Consider the following 15,574-nt stretch of genomic DNA (forward strand, 5'->3'; position numbering starts at 1 on the left):
TTTGAAAATTTTCTTAGCCGCAGTTTTTTTTTTTTTTTTTTTTTGAGTTTTTTGCTATAGGGTGAATGCGCTCACTAGAAAGAGAGAAAGAGAGACAGAAAGCGAGAAATCACCCCCCAGGGGGGATGGCTACGCTGCAATCCCTTCTCCTCCATTCTCCTCTCGGGATCTTGGGCACGCACGCACATGCGCCTGGCATGAGTTTAAGCCACCGGGTCCGGGACTCAAACCACGGTTGACTACATGGGAGTTCAGCGACATGGCCATTACGCTAACTCCTGGTTCCCCGTGATCTGTGGTGTCTACATGTTTTGAATGGGGATAATCCTAGCAATCCCCTATTGAGGCCGCTATAGGAGATAAAGGAAATAATGCACGTAGCTGGCATTGTGCCTGGCACAGAGTAAGCGCTCAATGAACACTCAGCTGCTTATCATAGAAAGTGTTATTTTACAATGATTTTGTAAGTATGAACACTAGCAGTTCTAATTAGCATCAGCGCTAGCACAGTTCCGATTACTTACTGACTCTCCACCCCTCAGGCCCACCCTCCTGGCTGACAGAACTCAGGCTTCCCAGACTTAGGCCACAATTTGGTGAGCTCAGGTGACCCCAGGATCCGTACTCCTGGAATCCTGTGCTAAACAGCCTGGTCCCCTGGCCCAGGTCTCTCCCTTTTAGTGAACAGCTCAGCCAAATACGAGCGAGGGAATTCACCCAGGGAGGCAGAAGAGGAGGAGGAGGGAGGAGGCCAAGGGAGGGACACCCAAGCAGACACCCTGGGCTGCCCCGTCTTGCTGAAGGCCAGTCGTGGCCATTTACAGGAATCAGCCGAGGGAAAGATCGCAGGGCGAGAGGCCCTCCTGAATGTCACAAGATGAATCTGTCCAGGGCAGGTTTCCACAGCATAACTATTCTCAGAAGCTGGCAGGGGCTCGAGCTCATCGCGAGATACCACCATATTTGGTCAAATGCTACACAGGGCTCTATTCTATCATTGGAAACTCCAGAGGGAGGGGACTCTGAAAATACCTCCTCAGGCAACACGGGCCCTCACTCCTACCCCAGGCTGCCCCAGCTCCCCAGACACTGTCCCTGGAACAAATGAATGGGCAGGCTGAGGGGCGACAGACGTGCCTGGTTGTCTTCTGGGTTGACTCTGCCTTTCCCCTCTTTGCTGACAATAGGGGACTGGTAGACATGCAGCTGGGGTGACCCCTCCCATATCCATGGAAAGGTGGGGACATTCAAAGATGCGTTCTGAGGTTCTTCCGCTTCTTAGGGCCCCTGAAGCCAATATGGCCCCCTTGCCTGCTGGCTCCACACACCCCTCACTCTGCTTCCCCAAACCCAGATCTTTCAGCCTCCTCTCCTCCCAGCTGCAGGGCTGGTTCCCATCCACTCCAGGGCCCAAGCCCTAGACATTCTGACACAGCAGGCCCTGGAGTCTGCATTCCACACAAACCTAGTGTGGGAGCTACAGGGGTCCTCTCCCAACATCCGGCCTCCCATTACCACCCATTTCACTTTAAGGAGGGAGAGGCTTTACCCCAACTTGCCCTTGCAGAGCTGGGAGCAGAACTCGGCCTCCTAATTCGAATACACTACTCTTCTGCGAACTTTACACAGACAGCACGGGGCTAGGCTGGTCTGGAGGGGGCCAAGGAGCCAGCCTGGCCCTTCATGGGGCCCCAGATCCCTCACAATGGGATTCTCAGGCAGGTGCTGTGAGGATACAGGCAAGGGCCCAGCAACCATCATGGAGTTTCCCATTGCTGGGCCATCTCAGGCTAAGAAAGAAGCCCCTTCCTTCATCACCAGCTTCCGGAAGCCACGAAAGGGTTATTCACCCTTAGAGACATCCTGAGTGTGAACCCAGCCAGGCCACAGGACCCAGTCCCAACCTTTGGTGCCAGCCCTGAGAGGGGTTGTAGGCATTTAGGTTTCAGGGGCTCATGCCCCACAAGTCTTTATGTACAGGAGGTGGTCGATAGGCATGGGTAGGGAAAAGGTGGATGGGCTAGTGAGCAGCAAAGGGACAGTGAGTGGTGGTGGTCAGTGCCCAGATCTGTCAGAGAGCCTTCTGCAGTAGGACCTGCCTGGAGCTGTGCTACGCTCACCACCAGGTGGCGCTACCAGAAAGCCAGACAGCCCTGAGAGCGCTGCAAACCCCAGGGAGCGTCTACCCCAGCATGCTTTCCCCAGGAGCGGGCCCTGGAGCTGAAAATGAGGGGCTGGCGAGTGGAGAGAGACATGTGCCTGCTCCCGGCTTTCCCTGTGGCATAGCTGGCCAGGAGTGGGGTGAGGGTTTCTGACTGCTGAGTGAGTGAGTCCCTCTGCTTTGAGCACCTATTGTGTGCTAGGCCCAAAGCACTGGGCACCTGGACACTGTAATTCTCAGAGATAACAATTAGAAATATAATAATTGCCGCCTAGGGTCTTTCTTCTCAACAACCCTGTGGTAAGGTAAGGTCCTAGCTGTATCTCGAGTTTACAGAGGGGGAAACTGAGGCTCAGAAAGCTTAGTCACCTGCCCAAAGTCACAAGCAAATTTTTCTGACTCCGGCACATGCTGTTCCCGGCAGTGGGGTCAGGAGAGGGGCCTCGCAGCCAGGAGAGGAGAGGGACTGTCCAGGCAGTCAGCTGGCATCGAGAAGGCTCAGCAATGGCCCCGGCTTTGCTCCAACATCCTCCAACAACCTGGGCCCTGCAGGTTCCAGAGCTCAGTAAACCCAAGCCCAGACTAGACTCTGCAGGAAAGTCTGAGGCTGTGAGTATAGCACCAGCACATCACCCAGCAGGGTCCCTGACACAGAGCAGACACTGGCTAAGTATCTGATACATTGAATCAAACCAACTGGAATACAGGTTGATACTGCTGGGATGGACAGTGGGAGGCCACAACCCTGGGACCCACAGCAGGTACCGCACAGGGGAAAGAGGTCAGACTCCTCGGGTTGGCAAACCTCAGTTTCCATCCTGTCCCTGCCCCTTCACAGCTGTGTGACCTTGGGAAAGTTACTTGCCTTCTCTGAGTCTTAGTTTCTTCTGCACAGTGGAGATAATAACTTGACCCTCAAGATATTATATCAAATGAGAAAATGCACATTAAAGCCCTTAGCACAGTATCTGGTAAAAGTAAGTGCTCCCTGAATAGCAGCAGCAGTTGTCATTACCACTGTTAAAATATTTTGAGTTGGGGCCCAGTAGATGGCATGGTGGCTAAGGAGTTGGACTCCCACATGGCCAACCACAGTTTGAGTCCCAGACCTGGTAGCTTGCTTTCTCATTCTCCTTCTCTCTCTCTCTGTCTCTCTCTAATCAATTAAAAATAATAATAAATAAAATAATTCTTATATATGTGTGTAGGTATAGAGTGAGTGAGAGAGAGAGTTGGGCCTTCCAGAAGGCTTCTAGGGATATCCCTAGGTAGGAAGGGCACTATGAGGTGGGGGCGAGGCGAGAACTGGTGGAGTTCTGCCAAGAGCTGTATTCCCAGCGGGCCCACCCTGGAGCCCCATCTGGGCCAGGAAGACCTGAGGATTTGGTCTAGAAACTTGCCCTCATAGGCGCAAGGGAGGTCTGGGGAGGCAGGAGGAGGCCAGCACGCGCCTTTGCTGTTTGTGGCCAGGAGGGCGCATCCCCCACGGAGGTCCTGGCTCCCCTGCCCTGCCGCCCACCCCGCCCTCCTGGGTAGGAGTCCTTCTCCCAGGCCCATATTTGCACAAATGCCTGCCTCACTGCTCACTACAGAGCCCCAGCCAAGAGGGGCTATTTTAAGCTCCCTGGACGGGAACATTGTTGGTGGGAACAGCCCCAGTCAGCAAGCTCCCAGTTCTCAAAAAAGGGAAAGGCCTGGGCGGCTTCTGGGACGAGCAGCCAGGGCTGCCACATCGACGCAATCTTCTGCCCAAACCAGGCGCCAACGCCTCCTCCCCACAGGGGGAAGTCGAGGAAACGCGAGGTGGGAAAGGACGCCCACACAGGCCTGGTCTTCAGTGACTGAGTAGCCTATGCCTTCCTTCCGCCCAGCGTCCAGCCTTGAAAACACCAAGGGTGGGTTTCTGGGTGGCTGGTGATCCCAGTCTGTACCTCGACTTAGTGCTGGTCACTCACAGTGTCAGAGGCAGGGGCGGCTTATCCGACCTGGCCCGCTGGGGAAATAATCCCCTTCTCATGTGTCTGCTGGAGACCTCAGCCCAAGGTGATCACTTCTGTCTGAGGACACAGTCTGCTTTTCACAGCTCTAGTTGTTGACAATAATTCTAACTATAAATGCTTTCGTTTTTATTACCGCAAGTCCCCTCCTGTGGGAAAGAGCCTGCAGACCGCAGAAAATGGTGGCTGGACACTCACTCTGCCCCTTATCGGGTGGCAATGCCCACCTTCCCTATGTCAATGAGCCTCGGTTTCCTCAAAGGCTTGTTCAAATGGATCAATCAGAAAAATGGCCATTTGCCTGGCCCACACGGTGCTTTGTATTTGGCAAGTTTGAGCTGTTTTTTTCGCAGTTGGTTGGTGTTATGTGTGTCTGTGTTTGTTACGTGGTGTTTTGTGGGTGTATATTGCTATTTTTGCTCTTTGATTATGAAGAATAAGTACAGATTAATAGCAAGAAGTTCGTGGAAAACACATTATGTAAAAGCTATGAATGGATTTCAATTTTTTTAAGCTCATTATTTGATTCCCCTGTTCCACAAACTTTTTGAAGTTCCTTCCTATTTAAAGTACAGACTTTGAACACAGGTGACCGACCCACTATGCAGCAGTTGGGTCGCCCTGGGCAAGTGGTCTTTATCCACCACAGAACAGCTGGGTTGGGAGACGAGAGGCTTTAAAAGATAGTGCCCTTGGGACCAGCAGTTGGCATAATGGCTATGTTGCTGGCCTCCATGTAGTTGACCGTGGTTCGAGTCCTGGACCTGGTGACTTAAACTCACCCAGGGCACGTGTGCGTGCATGCCCAAGATCCTGAGAGGAGAATGGGGAAGAAGGGATTGTGATGTGGCCATTCCCCCGTGGGGAGGTGATTTCTCGCTTTCTGTCTCTCTGTCTTTCTGGCGAGTGCACGTGCCCTGTAGCAAAAACCTCTCCAAAAATTAAATAAAGAGAGTGCCTTGCGCAGGGTAGTGCTCGGTGAGCAGCCTGCTGCAATTCTGTCATACGCGTTGTTCACAGTTCTGCCAGTCAGATGACATGGGCCCATTCTAGTCATCTCCCTGCTAGCACTTTCTAACTGCAGAGAGTTTGGGGAGTAGAATAAATTGTCCTGGGATGGAGTGAGCTCCCCACCGACCAACGCGTTTCTGCAGAGACCAGAAGGCTGGTTGGGATGCGCTGGGGAAGACGTGAGGCTTGCTGAGCGGTCACTGTTCCTGTCCAGCCCTGAGAGGTCTGAGTCTCACGTCCAAGGTCTCAGGCACCCATACAGGACCTTCTTGCCTGCCTCTGCTTGCCCAGACCTGGGGCAGGAAGGAGCCCAAAGGAGCCTGTGGGGGACATGGAATAAACAACCTGTCCCCAGGGCAGAAGGAGGCGCCGCCCCCCCCCTCTCAGTCCCAGGGGATGTTTATACTCTGGTCAGAGTTTACAGGACGTCTGGATTTACAAGATCCAGAATTCTGACTTTCCCCCTCCAAGCTGTCAGCCCCTCCTTTTGTTGGGTGTGTGTGTCTGTTTCGGCCCCAAGGCCCCCCTTCCAGCAGAAACAGAGAAGGGTATGGCTCTACAGATGTTCTCCTCAGACCCCCAAAACACAGACCTGGAAGGAGGCAGTAGCCCAGGATAGAGGTGCGAGAGGAAGGGATCCCTGGTTGCTGCAGGAGAGGCTCCAGGGTGCCAGCCGGGGAGCGGGGGAGTGGAGGAGGGACTTCTTATGGAGCCGGCTCGGCCTCGCTGTAGTACCTATCGAAGTCGGCCTTGATTCGGCGTCAGTCGCTGGCTCAGATCCCACTGTTTACCTCGTAATTGCTTTGCTCCGTATCTGTGTGGGTGTGAATCGGTGGGTGGTGTCTTGCAGGCATGTGTATTGTTTCATGACTCTTTGGAGCAGCCATCGGGGGAGAGCGACTTAAAGGCAGTAAACATGTCTTCTTCACAGATGTGCTCCTCAGCACCTGACTTGATGACCTGGGGCCTGCTATGACCAGGGCAGGACTTGCTGAGGATACCCCGAGAGCTACTCACAACCCTGAGTCACCCTGTAGCAAGGAGCCCCAAAGGCCAGAGCTAAGGCCTCTAACCCTGTCCCCCTGGTCCCCAGAAAACTCATTGGCTCTTAGGGCTGTAGTGAATAACCCTGGCCTCCCTGCAGAACTGTGGCCCTGCGGCTGGATCAGTTAGGGGATGGTACCGAGAAGCTGTCCCAGGCTCAGGTTAAATATCTTGCTTCAGATGCTCTGCAAGTGTCTGTGAGCCAGGCCCTTCAAGGTATCAGCTTGTGGGCAATGGAGAGCCGTTGAGAGTTCTTGAGGAGGGTTTGTTCACTCCTTTTAACAAATACATTTTGATCACCTGCTATGTGCCAGGCACTGGTCTAGGCCTGGTGGGGGCGGGGGGCTACATCAGTGAACAGTGGGAAGTCCCTGACTTACGTGCTGTGGGAGGGGGTCAGGTATAGCGATGTGGATACTGTAGGACCAGCCTACAGCCCAGAGCCTTGTGCCAGACCCCTGTCCTCTCAGTCCCCTGCACCTCCTGCATCCGTGGGAATTACTGCATCTTCTGGGAAGCCCATGACCTTGGCCCCTGGGGCATGCGGAGGAAGGTACAATGACTCCAGAATGTGAGATCTTGCCAAATTTCCATTGGAAGGTCAGTTCTCATAAATATTGTGAGGAAAGAGGAAGAAATGGCTAGTATGGAATCTGACCATTTCCAAAGCCCAGTTCCCAGGAAAGAAGTCTCTTTAACTTCTCTGATTAGAGAAGGGAACCTCGAGGTCTCTGGCTCTGAGACACAGGAGTGGTCCTGTCTAAGAACCCAGGCAAAGGCTGACAGTAATTCCCTAGTGGTAGGAGTGATACCCCTCTACAGTTTGGAAAATACTTTTATATCCATGACTTTACTCCCTGTATAAATCCAAGTGAAAATTAAGACTTTACATTGGAGGAATGGGAGACCTGGGGGAGGGAAATCATGGCCCATGGTCATACAGTGAGGAAAAGGGGCAGACCATGGGATGTGAGGCTGGGCTCCTTAGGTCAGTTTGGACCACCAGCTACCGTACCCTGTGCCCAGCCTAGGGGAAATTACTGGGCATTGGAGCGGGCAGGGGCTAGAGGGGGGCACCCCGTCTTTAGACGATGCACACCACAGACCATCCAAGCGATTCTCACCGTGGTTGGCTGTGCTCACTGGGTAGATCTTCAGTGAAAGGAAATTGTCTGCTGAGAGGGCTCCATGCCAGAGGACTCGTTTCCTGAGTCAGCACTGGAGAGAATTCAGGGTCAGGCTGACCCTGCACTCCTCCCTCTGAGGGTGGTGCTACCCCAGTCGGCTGTCACACAGCGGTGTTCATAAACGTTTGTCTTCCATATCGGGATTCCCGTGTATTCTGTCCTATGGTCTCGACCACAGAGCTGGCTCTCACCCGGGCAGTCCAGAACCACTTACACTCATTTCCTAGACTCTCTAGTTAAACAGGACCACAAGCGTCATTTTGCTGACTTCTCAATAATACTCCTAATAAGTGCTTCTCAGTCTCTCTTTAAAAAAAAAAAAAAAATCGCCAAGGACACATGTGTTTGTCAAAGAGAGACAGAGAAGCATAGAGAGGGAGAGGGAGAAAGCACCTCCAGAGGGGCGTGGTCAGGCTGCACTCATATCGTCATCACTGTGTCTCCACTTCCCTTCCTCTCACGATCTGGGGCATGCATGCATGCACATGCACCTGGCAGGTGTTTTTCTGTTCTTGTTTTTTTAATTTTCTATAGGGCACATGCAAGGGCCAGAGTGAGAGCGAGTGAGAGAAAGTACCCTCCGAGGGGGATGGCCACACCACAGTCCCTTCTCCTCCATTCTCCTCTCAGGATTTTGGGCACACACGCACATGCTCCTGCTGTGTTTTCCAAGCCCCTGGGTCCAGAGTTTATATTGCATGGTCTGCCATGTGGGATCCAGCCACTCTAGCCACCATGCCACTTGCTGGCCCAACTGGCATGCTATTAAGCCATCAGAACCAAAATTCAAACCGCAGTTGGTTATGTGTGATCTGACCCCCTTAACAACTGTGCTATAAGGCCAACTCCTACTCCTTAGCCTTTTATTGAGGCTTCATTATTTTTAATAATCATTTTTAATATTTTCATTTATTATTATCATTTTTTAGTTTGCTATAGGGCATGTGCACTCACCAGAAGAAGTAAGGGAGGGAAAGTGAGAAAGTAAACAGCCAGGTCCAGGACTCAAACCATGGTTGGCCATGTGGGAGTCCAGTCCAGTGCCTTACCCAACAAGCCACCTGCTGGCCTCATTAGTTGCTTTAAATGTCTGCCTCCCAGCTCCTTCCACCTGCTGATTGCCAGTTTGCCCTTTGAAGATATACAGAGCAAAACTTCTCCCTTTGGTAGCAAGCAGCATCAGTTAGGATAGGCCAAGTTGCACTGCAGTAACAAGGACCCCCAAGTCTAAGAGGCTTTGCCCGCAAAGGTGTCCTTACGTGATATGTCCTACACAGGCTGTCAGGGCATGCTCTTCTCATCTGAACCATTCAGGAACGACACTCACTCCTACCACAACAGACTCAGAAGTTTGTCAACAGAAGATCTGCAGAGGTCAAGAACAAGGAGTTCCTGCTCCAATCATATATTTATTTGGAGGAGTAAATTCTTCCATTATCAGTTTCTCATCTGGAAAATGAGGATAACAAGAAAGTACCTACATCCCAGGTTTGCTGTGAGGGAATGGATATAAGCCCTTAAGACAGGGTCTGATTCATAGAAAGAACTCAGTAAATGTCAGCTCTGATCATGTTAGCCTAGTATTATGTTCACTTAATAGTGGCTACTGTGAGACCAGCAGTTAGTGTAATGGCTATGTCGCTGGACTCCCACGTAGTTGACTGTGGTTCGCGTCCTGGACCCAGTGGCTTAAAACTCACGCTGGGCGTGTGTGCGTGCGTGCCCAAGATCCCGAGAGGAGAATGGAGGAGAAGGGATTGCGGCGTGGCCATCCCCCCTAGGGGGTGATTTCTCACTTTCTGTCTCTCTGTCTCTCTCTGTCTGTCTGGCAAGCGCACACGCCCTATAGCAAAAACCTCTCCAAAAACAAAATCAAAAACAAAAAAAACTCATGCCGGGCGCATGTGCATGCATGCCCAAGATCCCAAGAGGAGAATGGAGGAGAAGGGATTGCGGCGTGGCCATCCCCCCTAGGGGGTGATTTCTCACTTTCTGTCTCTCTGTCTCTCTCTGTCTGTCTGGCGAGTGCACGCGCCGTATAGCGAAAAAACCTCCCAAAAAAAAAAAAAAAAATAGTGGCTACTGTCTCCAGACTGGGAGACCCTGGTTCTCTCTGCTGTCCCTCATGTTGACCAGCTTAAATTCCTCCCCGAATTAAAAGTTGTGTCTTTTTTAGTCAGTTTCACCTTATTTATAAAGTACACTTTGTCTCATCAGAGAAGTTCTTAGGGGTCCAAAACCAAGATAGAAAAGGATACATCTTTTCCCAAATTCGATTTATTTTGTTTCAGTTTTCTTACTAAATCCTTTGGAGGAGTTCAAAGGCAGAAGATCAAGTTTGGAAAAGAGCCCTCTCTTGAGCTAAAACGCAGAGGCACAGAAATCAAACCGTAGAATGTCAGCGTTGGAAGGGACTTTTAGAACAAGGCTTGTCATCTCTTTTCCTTTACAGATGGGCAAACAGCAGTCCAGAGAGGGAAACAAATGGGTATGACATCACGCAGCAACTTGATGTCACAGTTGGGACAAGAACCCACTTCTTATAATCCTGGCTCGGAGCTTCCCATGTCCCCCATGAAGGGACAACTTTCCTCACCATCAGGATCGGGGATGAGGGGATCTCCTTGGAATTATGGCTTGTCCTCATTTCACAGGCTTGGACTCCAGTGGAGTTGTAAAGTTAAGAGCCTTATAAACATTACCTTATTAAGGCTTCTTGGAAGGCCAAGGTCTCAGCGCCTCTGTGTCATAAGACATGGTTGAGCATCCAGTGCACAAACAGAGGGTAACGTTACATTTTTCATTTCGTTTAGGAAACCTGGCTTCTAATTATAGAATTTGTTTAACAACCCTGGGTGGTTTATGAAGGCTGGGAGTTAGCCTGCAGTCCTGAGGGCTGCTGAGGAGGGTCGGGGATCAGACAGGCAGACGTAGGCAGAAGTAAGGGTGAGAAGCGGGGAGAGGCCTGGAGGGAGATAGTAATTTTCCCTAGTCCCGCTAACCAGGTTGCTCCCTATAGGAGCTTACTGTCTAATAATCCCCCTCTTTACCATAACAGGGATAGTGAACATAAATCAGTTCTATGGCAAGCAGGTGAACCAATGATTAGATTATGCTTGTTTTCAAGTCAAAGTGAAGCTCCCTGCAGTAGCGTTCATTATTGGGATCAGCATATTGAGTAATGGTTACGTTGCTGGACTCCTATGTAGTCAACTGCAGTTCAAATCTCGGACTTGGTGGCTTAAAACTCATGCTTGGCATGTGTGTGTGCATACTCAAGATCCCAAGAGGAGAATGGAAGAGAAGGGATTGTGGGGTGGCCATACCTCTAGGGGATGATTTCTCATTTTCTGCCTCGCTGTCTCTGTCTCTTCTATAGCAAAAATCTTTCTCTAAAAAAAAGTTATTATTAGTGACCCCCCCCTCCCTCTCCCTGGGGAAAAGTGGGCTGGGTGCTTGTTTACTCCTAGCCCACCACTGTAGTTAAACTCATTATTCATGGAGGCAAGGGTTAGGGACCAGTGGAGGGGAGAATAGGATAATTATGAAGATGAAAGACTCCCCACTCTCCTCATGCAGAATGGCTGGAGTACTTGCCAAGGGATCCTACCAAGATGCTTAAGATCTAAGCCATCTGTCACAGTCTGTACCCTGTCTCCTTCAGGGCTTCCTTGGAAGCTCAGCCCAGGCTCCCACCACTCAAAGAAACCCCCCAAACCCTCACCATGTCCTGGTTCTTCCAAACCTCACACCTCCTTCCCGAGGGAGTGCAGATGCTGCACTGTACATATTAGCAATCGGCTTTCTCCCTGTTACCGTCTTCAGCAGGTGGTGGGAGCTCCCTGAGGGCAGGGACTTGGTCTGCTTCATCTCTGGAGAGTCAGGCCAAGCCCCAAATTGGAGCTTAATATTGGAGATCTGAATAAATAAAGGAACAAATGCATGAATCCATTAATTTTTCCCTCTTCTGAAATCTCATGCTTCACTGCTCTGGAGGAAGGGACTAGTTTATTTGACCATTTAAGACAGTTTTCCTTGTAGTGTAATTATTCCTAGGCATAGCTGCAGTGACTGTCTTCCTCTCCTCCTCCCTCCCTCCCTCCCTTTTTTCCTTCTTTCTTACTTCTTTTCTTCCCTTCTTTCTCCAGAATCCATTCTGAGAGAGAGAGGGATCCCAGAAAGGTTGAGTTTCTGGATTCAACCATGCTTAAAGCTGTACCCATGGACTTCTATCATTTTCCTCAGTTTATTTTATTCATGAGGGAAAGCACATACACATGCACGGTACACAAGCATGACAGGGTTAAGTACCCTTGATGGGGTCTCCATGCTGTGGTCCCCTTTCCCAGCCTTCCAGCTCTTCAGAATCTTGGGCACACACGTGCACACCCAGTATGTTTTCAGATCTACCCAGGGACCTGAACCTGCAGTGAGCCATGTGGTTTTCTGCACCGCAGTTCAGTTTGTGGCTGACTGCGCCATCGGGCTGGGCCTACCCCAGGACTTTTCAGACACATGAGTCAATTAATTCCCTTTTATCTTAAAGTCACTAAGAGTTAAAGGACCAGCAGATGGCGTAATGGTTATGTCACCAGACTCCCATGAGGTCTACCATGGTTCAAGTCCCGGATCCAGCGACTTAAACTCACACCGGGCACGTATGCGTGCGTGCCCAAGATCCTGAGAGAATGGAGGAGAAGGGATTGCGGCGTGAGCACACATGTCTCTCTCTTTCTGGTGAGCACACATGCCCTATAGAAAAAACCTCTGCAAAAAAAAGGGAGTTAAGTTTCCATCCCTCTCCAGAAAACAGTGTTGCTGAATATAATGTATCTACTCTTCCCTTAATTGTATCAGAAAAGGTCTGATTTCCCTTTCTAGCCACCTCTGTGCTGAGCCCAGCACTCTACACAGTGGACATTTATAAGAGAAAACAGAGCAGCCCACACAGCTCAGCCTCTCAGGAGCGAGCTACAGAGCCGCAATATGATTCCTCCTCTGGTCTCCAGTTCTCGATCTTGGAGAAGCCGCCTTTGGTGGGCAGAGAGTAAAGCTGTGTTTGCAGGGGGTATTTGGGGGGTCCCAGTCACACAGAAAGCAGGGACCAGCTGGGCCAGAACCTCAGCCTCCTGGTTCAGTAAGTAGCTCCCTTTAAATCAGTTACCTGCCGTCAAAAGAGAACTCTGGGTTTGACTGGCATGTGCACACGACACTCAGGACAGCCAGGGAAAGTGGTGGTGACAGGAAATTGGTCACGGTTGAGAGAGGACAATTATCTTTTTAAAAATCTCAGAATAGCGGGATGAGCAGATGGTGTAATGGTTATGTCACTGGACTCCCCATGTTGTCAACCACAGTTTGAGTCTCAGGCCCAGCGGCTTAAAGCTCACACCGGGCACCTGTGGGTGCGTGCCCAAAATCCTGAGAGGAAAATAGAGGAGAAGGGGTTGTGGCATGGCCATCTCCCTGGGGGGTGATTTCTCACTTTCTATCTATCTTTCTCTGTCTCTCTGGCAAGCACATGTGCCCTATAGGCAAATCTATCTAAAAACAAACAAACAAACAAACAAAACACCCAGAATATCAAGAAACAATGTTCAGAAGAAACCCGAGTGTGGCGTGAGCATGGGGAAACAAAAGAAAACAAGAAAATATGCGACCACGAAGCGAATGCTTAGTCTCAGAGATCAGAGGCTTAAAGAAAAGGATAGATTAAAACCTAAAAAGAAAGAAAAGAAAGATCCTAGCACGCTGAAGGAAAGAGACGTCCCCAACACCCTTCCTGCTTATTCTTTCATTATAATACACAGCTGGGTCCACCATGCCACATCCTGGTTGATACCAACTTCATCAACTTTTCCATTAAAGCCAAACTGGACTGAGTGCAGTCGATGAAGGACTGTCTGTACGCCAAGTGTATCCCTGGTATAACTGACTGTGTGATGGCTGAAATTGAGAAAGTGGGGCCAAAGTATCGAGTGGCTCTAAGGACCACTAAGGATCCAAGATTTGAGCGATGACCATGCACACATAAAGGAACCTATGCAGATGACTGCTTAGTACAGAGAGTAACTCAGCACAAGTGTCACATCGTGGCCACAGTCAACCGACCTTAAACGAAGAATCCGGAAGACCCCAGGAGTTCCTATCGTGTACACTTCTAACCATAGATACAACATTGAGCGGATGCCAGATGATTTTGGAGCCCCTTGGTGCTAATTCTTAAAGGACAAAGTTCCTCTGCCTTTCTTTGACCAAATAACTCTGTTACCAGTTCATTAAACATGCTGTTTGTCATGAATTATTATTCTGTTCCCCTATTTGCTGTATGATGAGCTGAGTATGGTCAAGTACACTTACTTTTCGATGCAAAAAAAAGAAAGAAACAATGTTCAGTGGAACAGGCCTATGGAAAACATTTGTAAAGTTAGTTACCAGCTTGTGGTACAAGGTTCTAACGTGAGAATGACAGTGAGCTCCGCAGCATTTGTTGAGTGAATTATAGTTGATAGGCTTTTGTGTCCTATGGGTTCAATAAGCTGTGGCCATCACCCTATGAGATAATGATGGGAAACTCCAGCCCTGTCTCCTGGTTTCTGAGGACTGTTTCTAGTATCCCAGGCTCATGTGGCATGAATTTTTGCCAGTAGCAACATGTCCAGAGGTGGGGTGGCAGGAGGCAGGTGGCAGGTTTAGGTTGGGGTTTCAATGGAATGGAACAGTACCCATTTCCATCTAGTTTGAAAGTGCTTTCATGACTGCAGACGCTCATAAGCTAAAAACTACATTTCCCAGACTGCCTAGGGTTCCAGAGTAGGTCAATTTCCTTCTTGCTCACTGGAGCTCCTGGCGAGCCCCGCATGCGGCTTTGCCCACATCGGTGTTTCATTACCCCTGTTAAGGGTAATTGTGTCCTCCCTCAGAATTCATATTCTGGAGGCCCCATCCCTGACACCTCAGGGTTTGACCGTATTTGGAACTGGGGTTGTTGCAGATGTAATGAAGGTGAGGTCATGCTGGCTTAGGGTGGGCTCCCGATCCAACACCACGGTGTCCTTACAAAAAGGGGTTTTGGAGGGATGCCCACAGGGAGAGCACTTTGTGGACAGAAAAGCAGAGATCAGGGTGCCATCCCTATAACCAAGGAGCACTGAGACACCAGGAGACTCTGAGACCCCACAGAGGCCAGTGGCCACTCACAGCAACTCCTTCCCCTTTCCAAGTCTATGGTGTGTTAGTCAGGGACCTCCAGAGAAACAGAACCTCCTCCCCATGGAGAGATGTGTAAGAGGAGACTTGTTACAGAAATTGGTGCGGGTGACCGAAAGTCCCACAGCATGCCATCTGCCAGCAGGAGCAGCAGGAAAGTCAGTGCTGTGATTCAGCCTAAATTCAAAGGCCTGAGACCCAGGGGAGCTGCTGGTGAGTCCTAGAGTTGAATGAAGGGTTGTAATGCAGTGAGATTCCGTGAAAAATGCCTCTCTTTCTCCCTCCTGCACACTCACTCTCTCCTCAACTCTCTCTCATCCTGCCTCTACCTTTTTGTTCTATTCAGGCCCTCAACAGATAAGATGAAGCCCATCTTCATCAGTAAGAGTGACCTTTACTGAGTCCACTGACTCAAATGCTGATCTCTTCTAGAATCATCACAGAGGCACCCAGAAAAGTGATTTAGCAGCTATCGGGGCATCCCTTAATCCAGTCAGGTTAACACGTGAAATTAACTGCCATCCACCATTTCCAATGCAGCTCAGGTAGTAGCCGGCCTGGCAGGACAGTTCTACGGTTTTATCAGAGTCATTCTTTAGAATCCTGCCTAGAGCACGTCTCTGGCCTTCCCAACTGTGTTAGCACCTGTAAGTGATGAGGAATGGTTGGTTTTCCTTTTATTTTTTTTTTTTAAGAATTATTTATTTAGGAACCAGCAGATGGCATAATGGTTACATTGCTGGACTCCGACATAGTCAACAGAGGTTCAAGTCCCAGACCCAGCAGCTTAAAACTCACGCCAGGCACATGTGCATGCAAGCCCAAAATCTCGAGAGGAGAGAGGAAGAAAGGGGATTGTGGCATGGCCATCTCCCCTGGAGGAGGAATGATTTCTCGTTTTCTGTCTATCTGTCTCTCTCAGTCTCTTCAGCGAGCACACATGCCCTATAGCAAAAATCTCTCTC

Source organism: Tupaia chinensis, unplaced genomic scaffold (genome assembly GCF_000334495.1).
Source record: "Tupaia chinensis unplaced genomic scaffold, TupChi_1.0 Scaffold000303_1, whole genome shotgun sequence".
Taxonomy (NCBI): domain Eukaryota; kingdom Metazoa; phylum Chordata; class Mammalia; order Scandentia; family Tupaiidae; genus Tupaia; species Tupaia belangeri.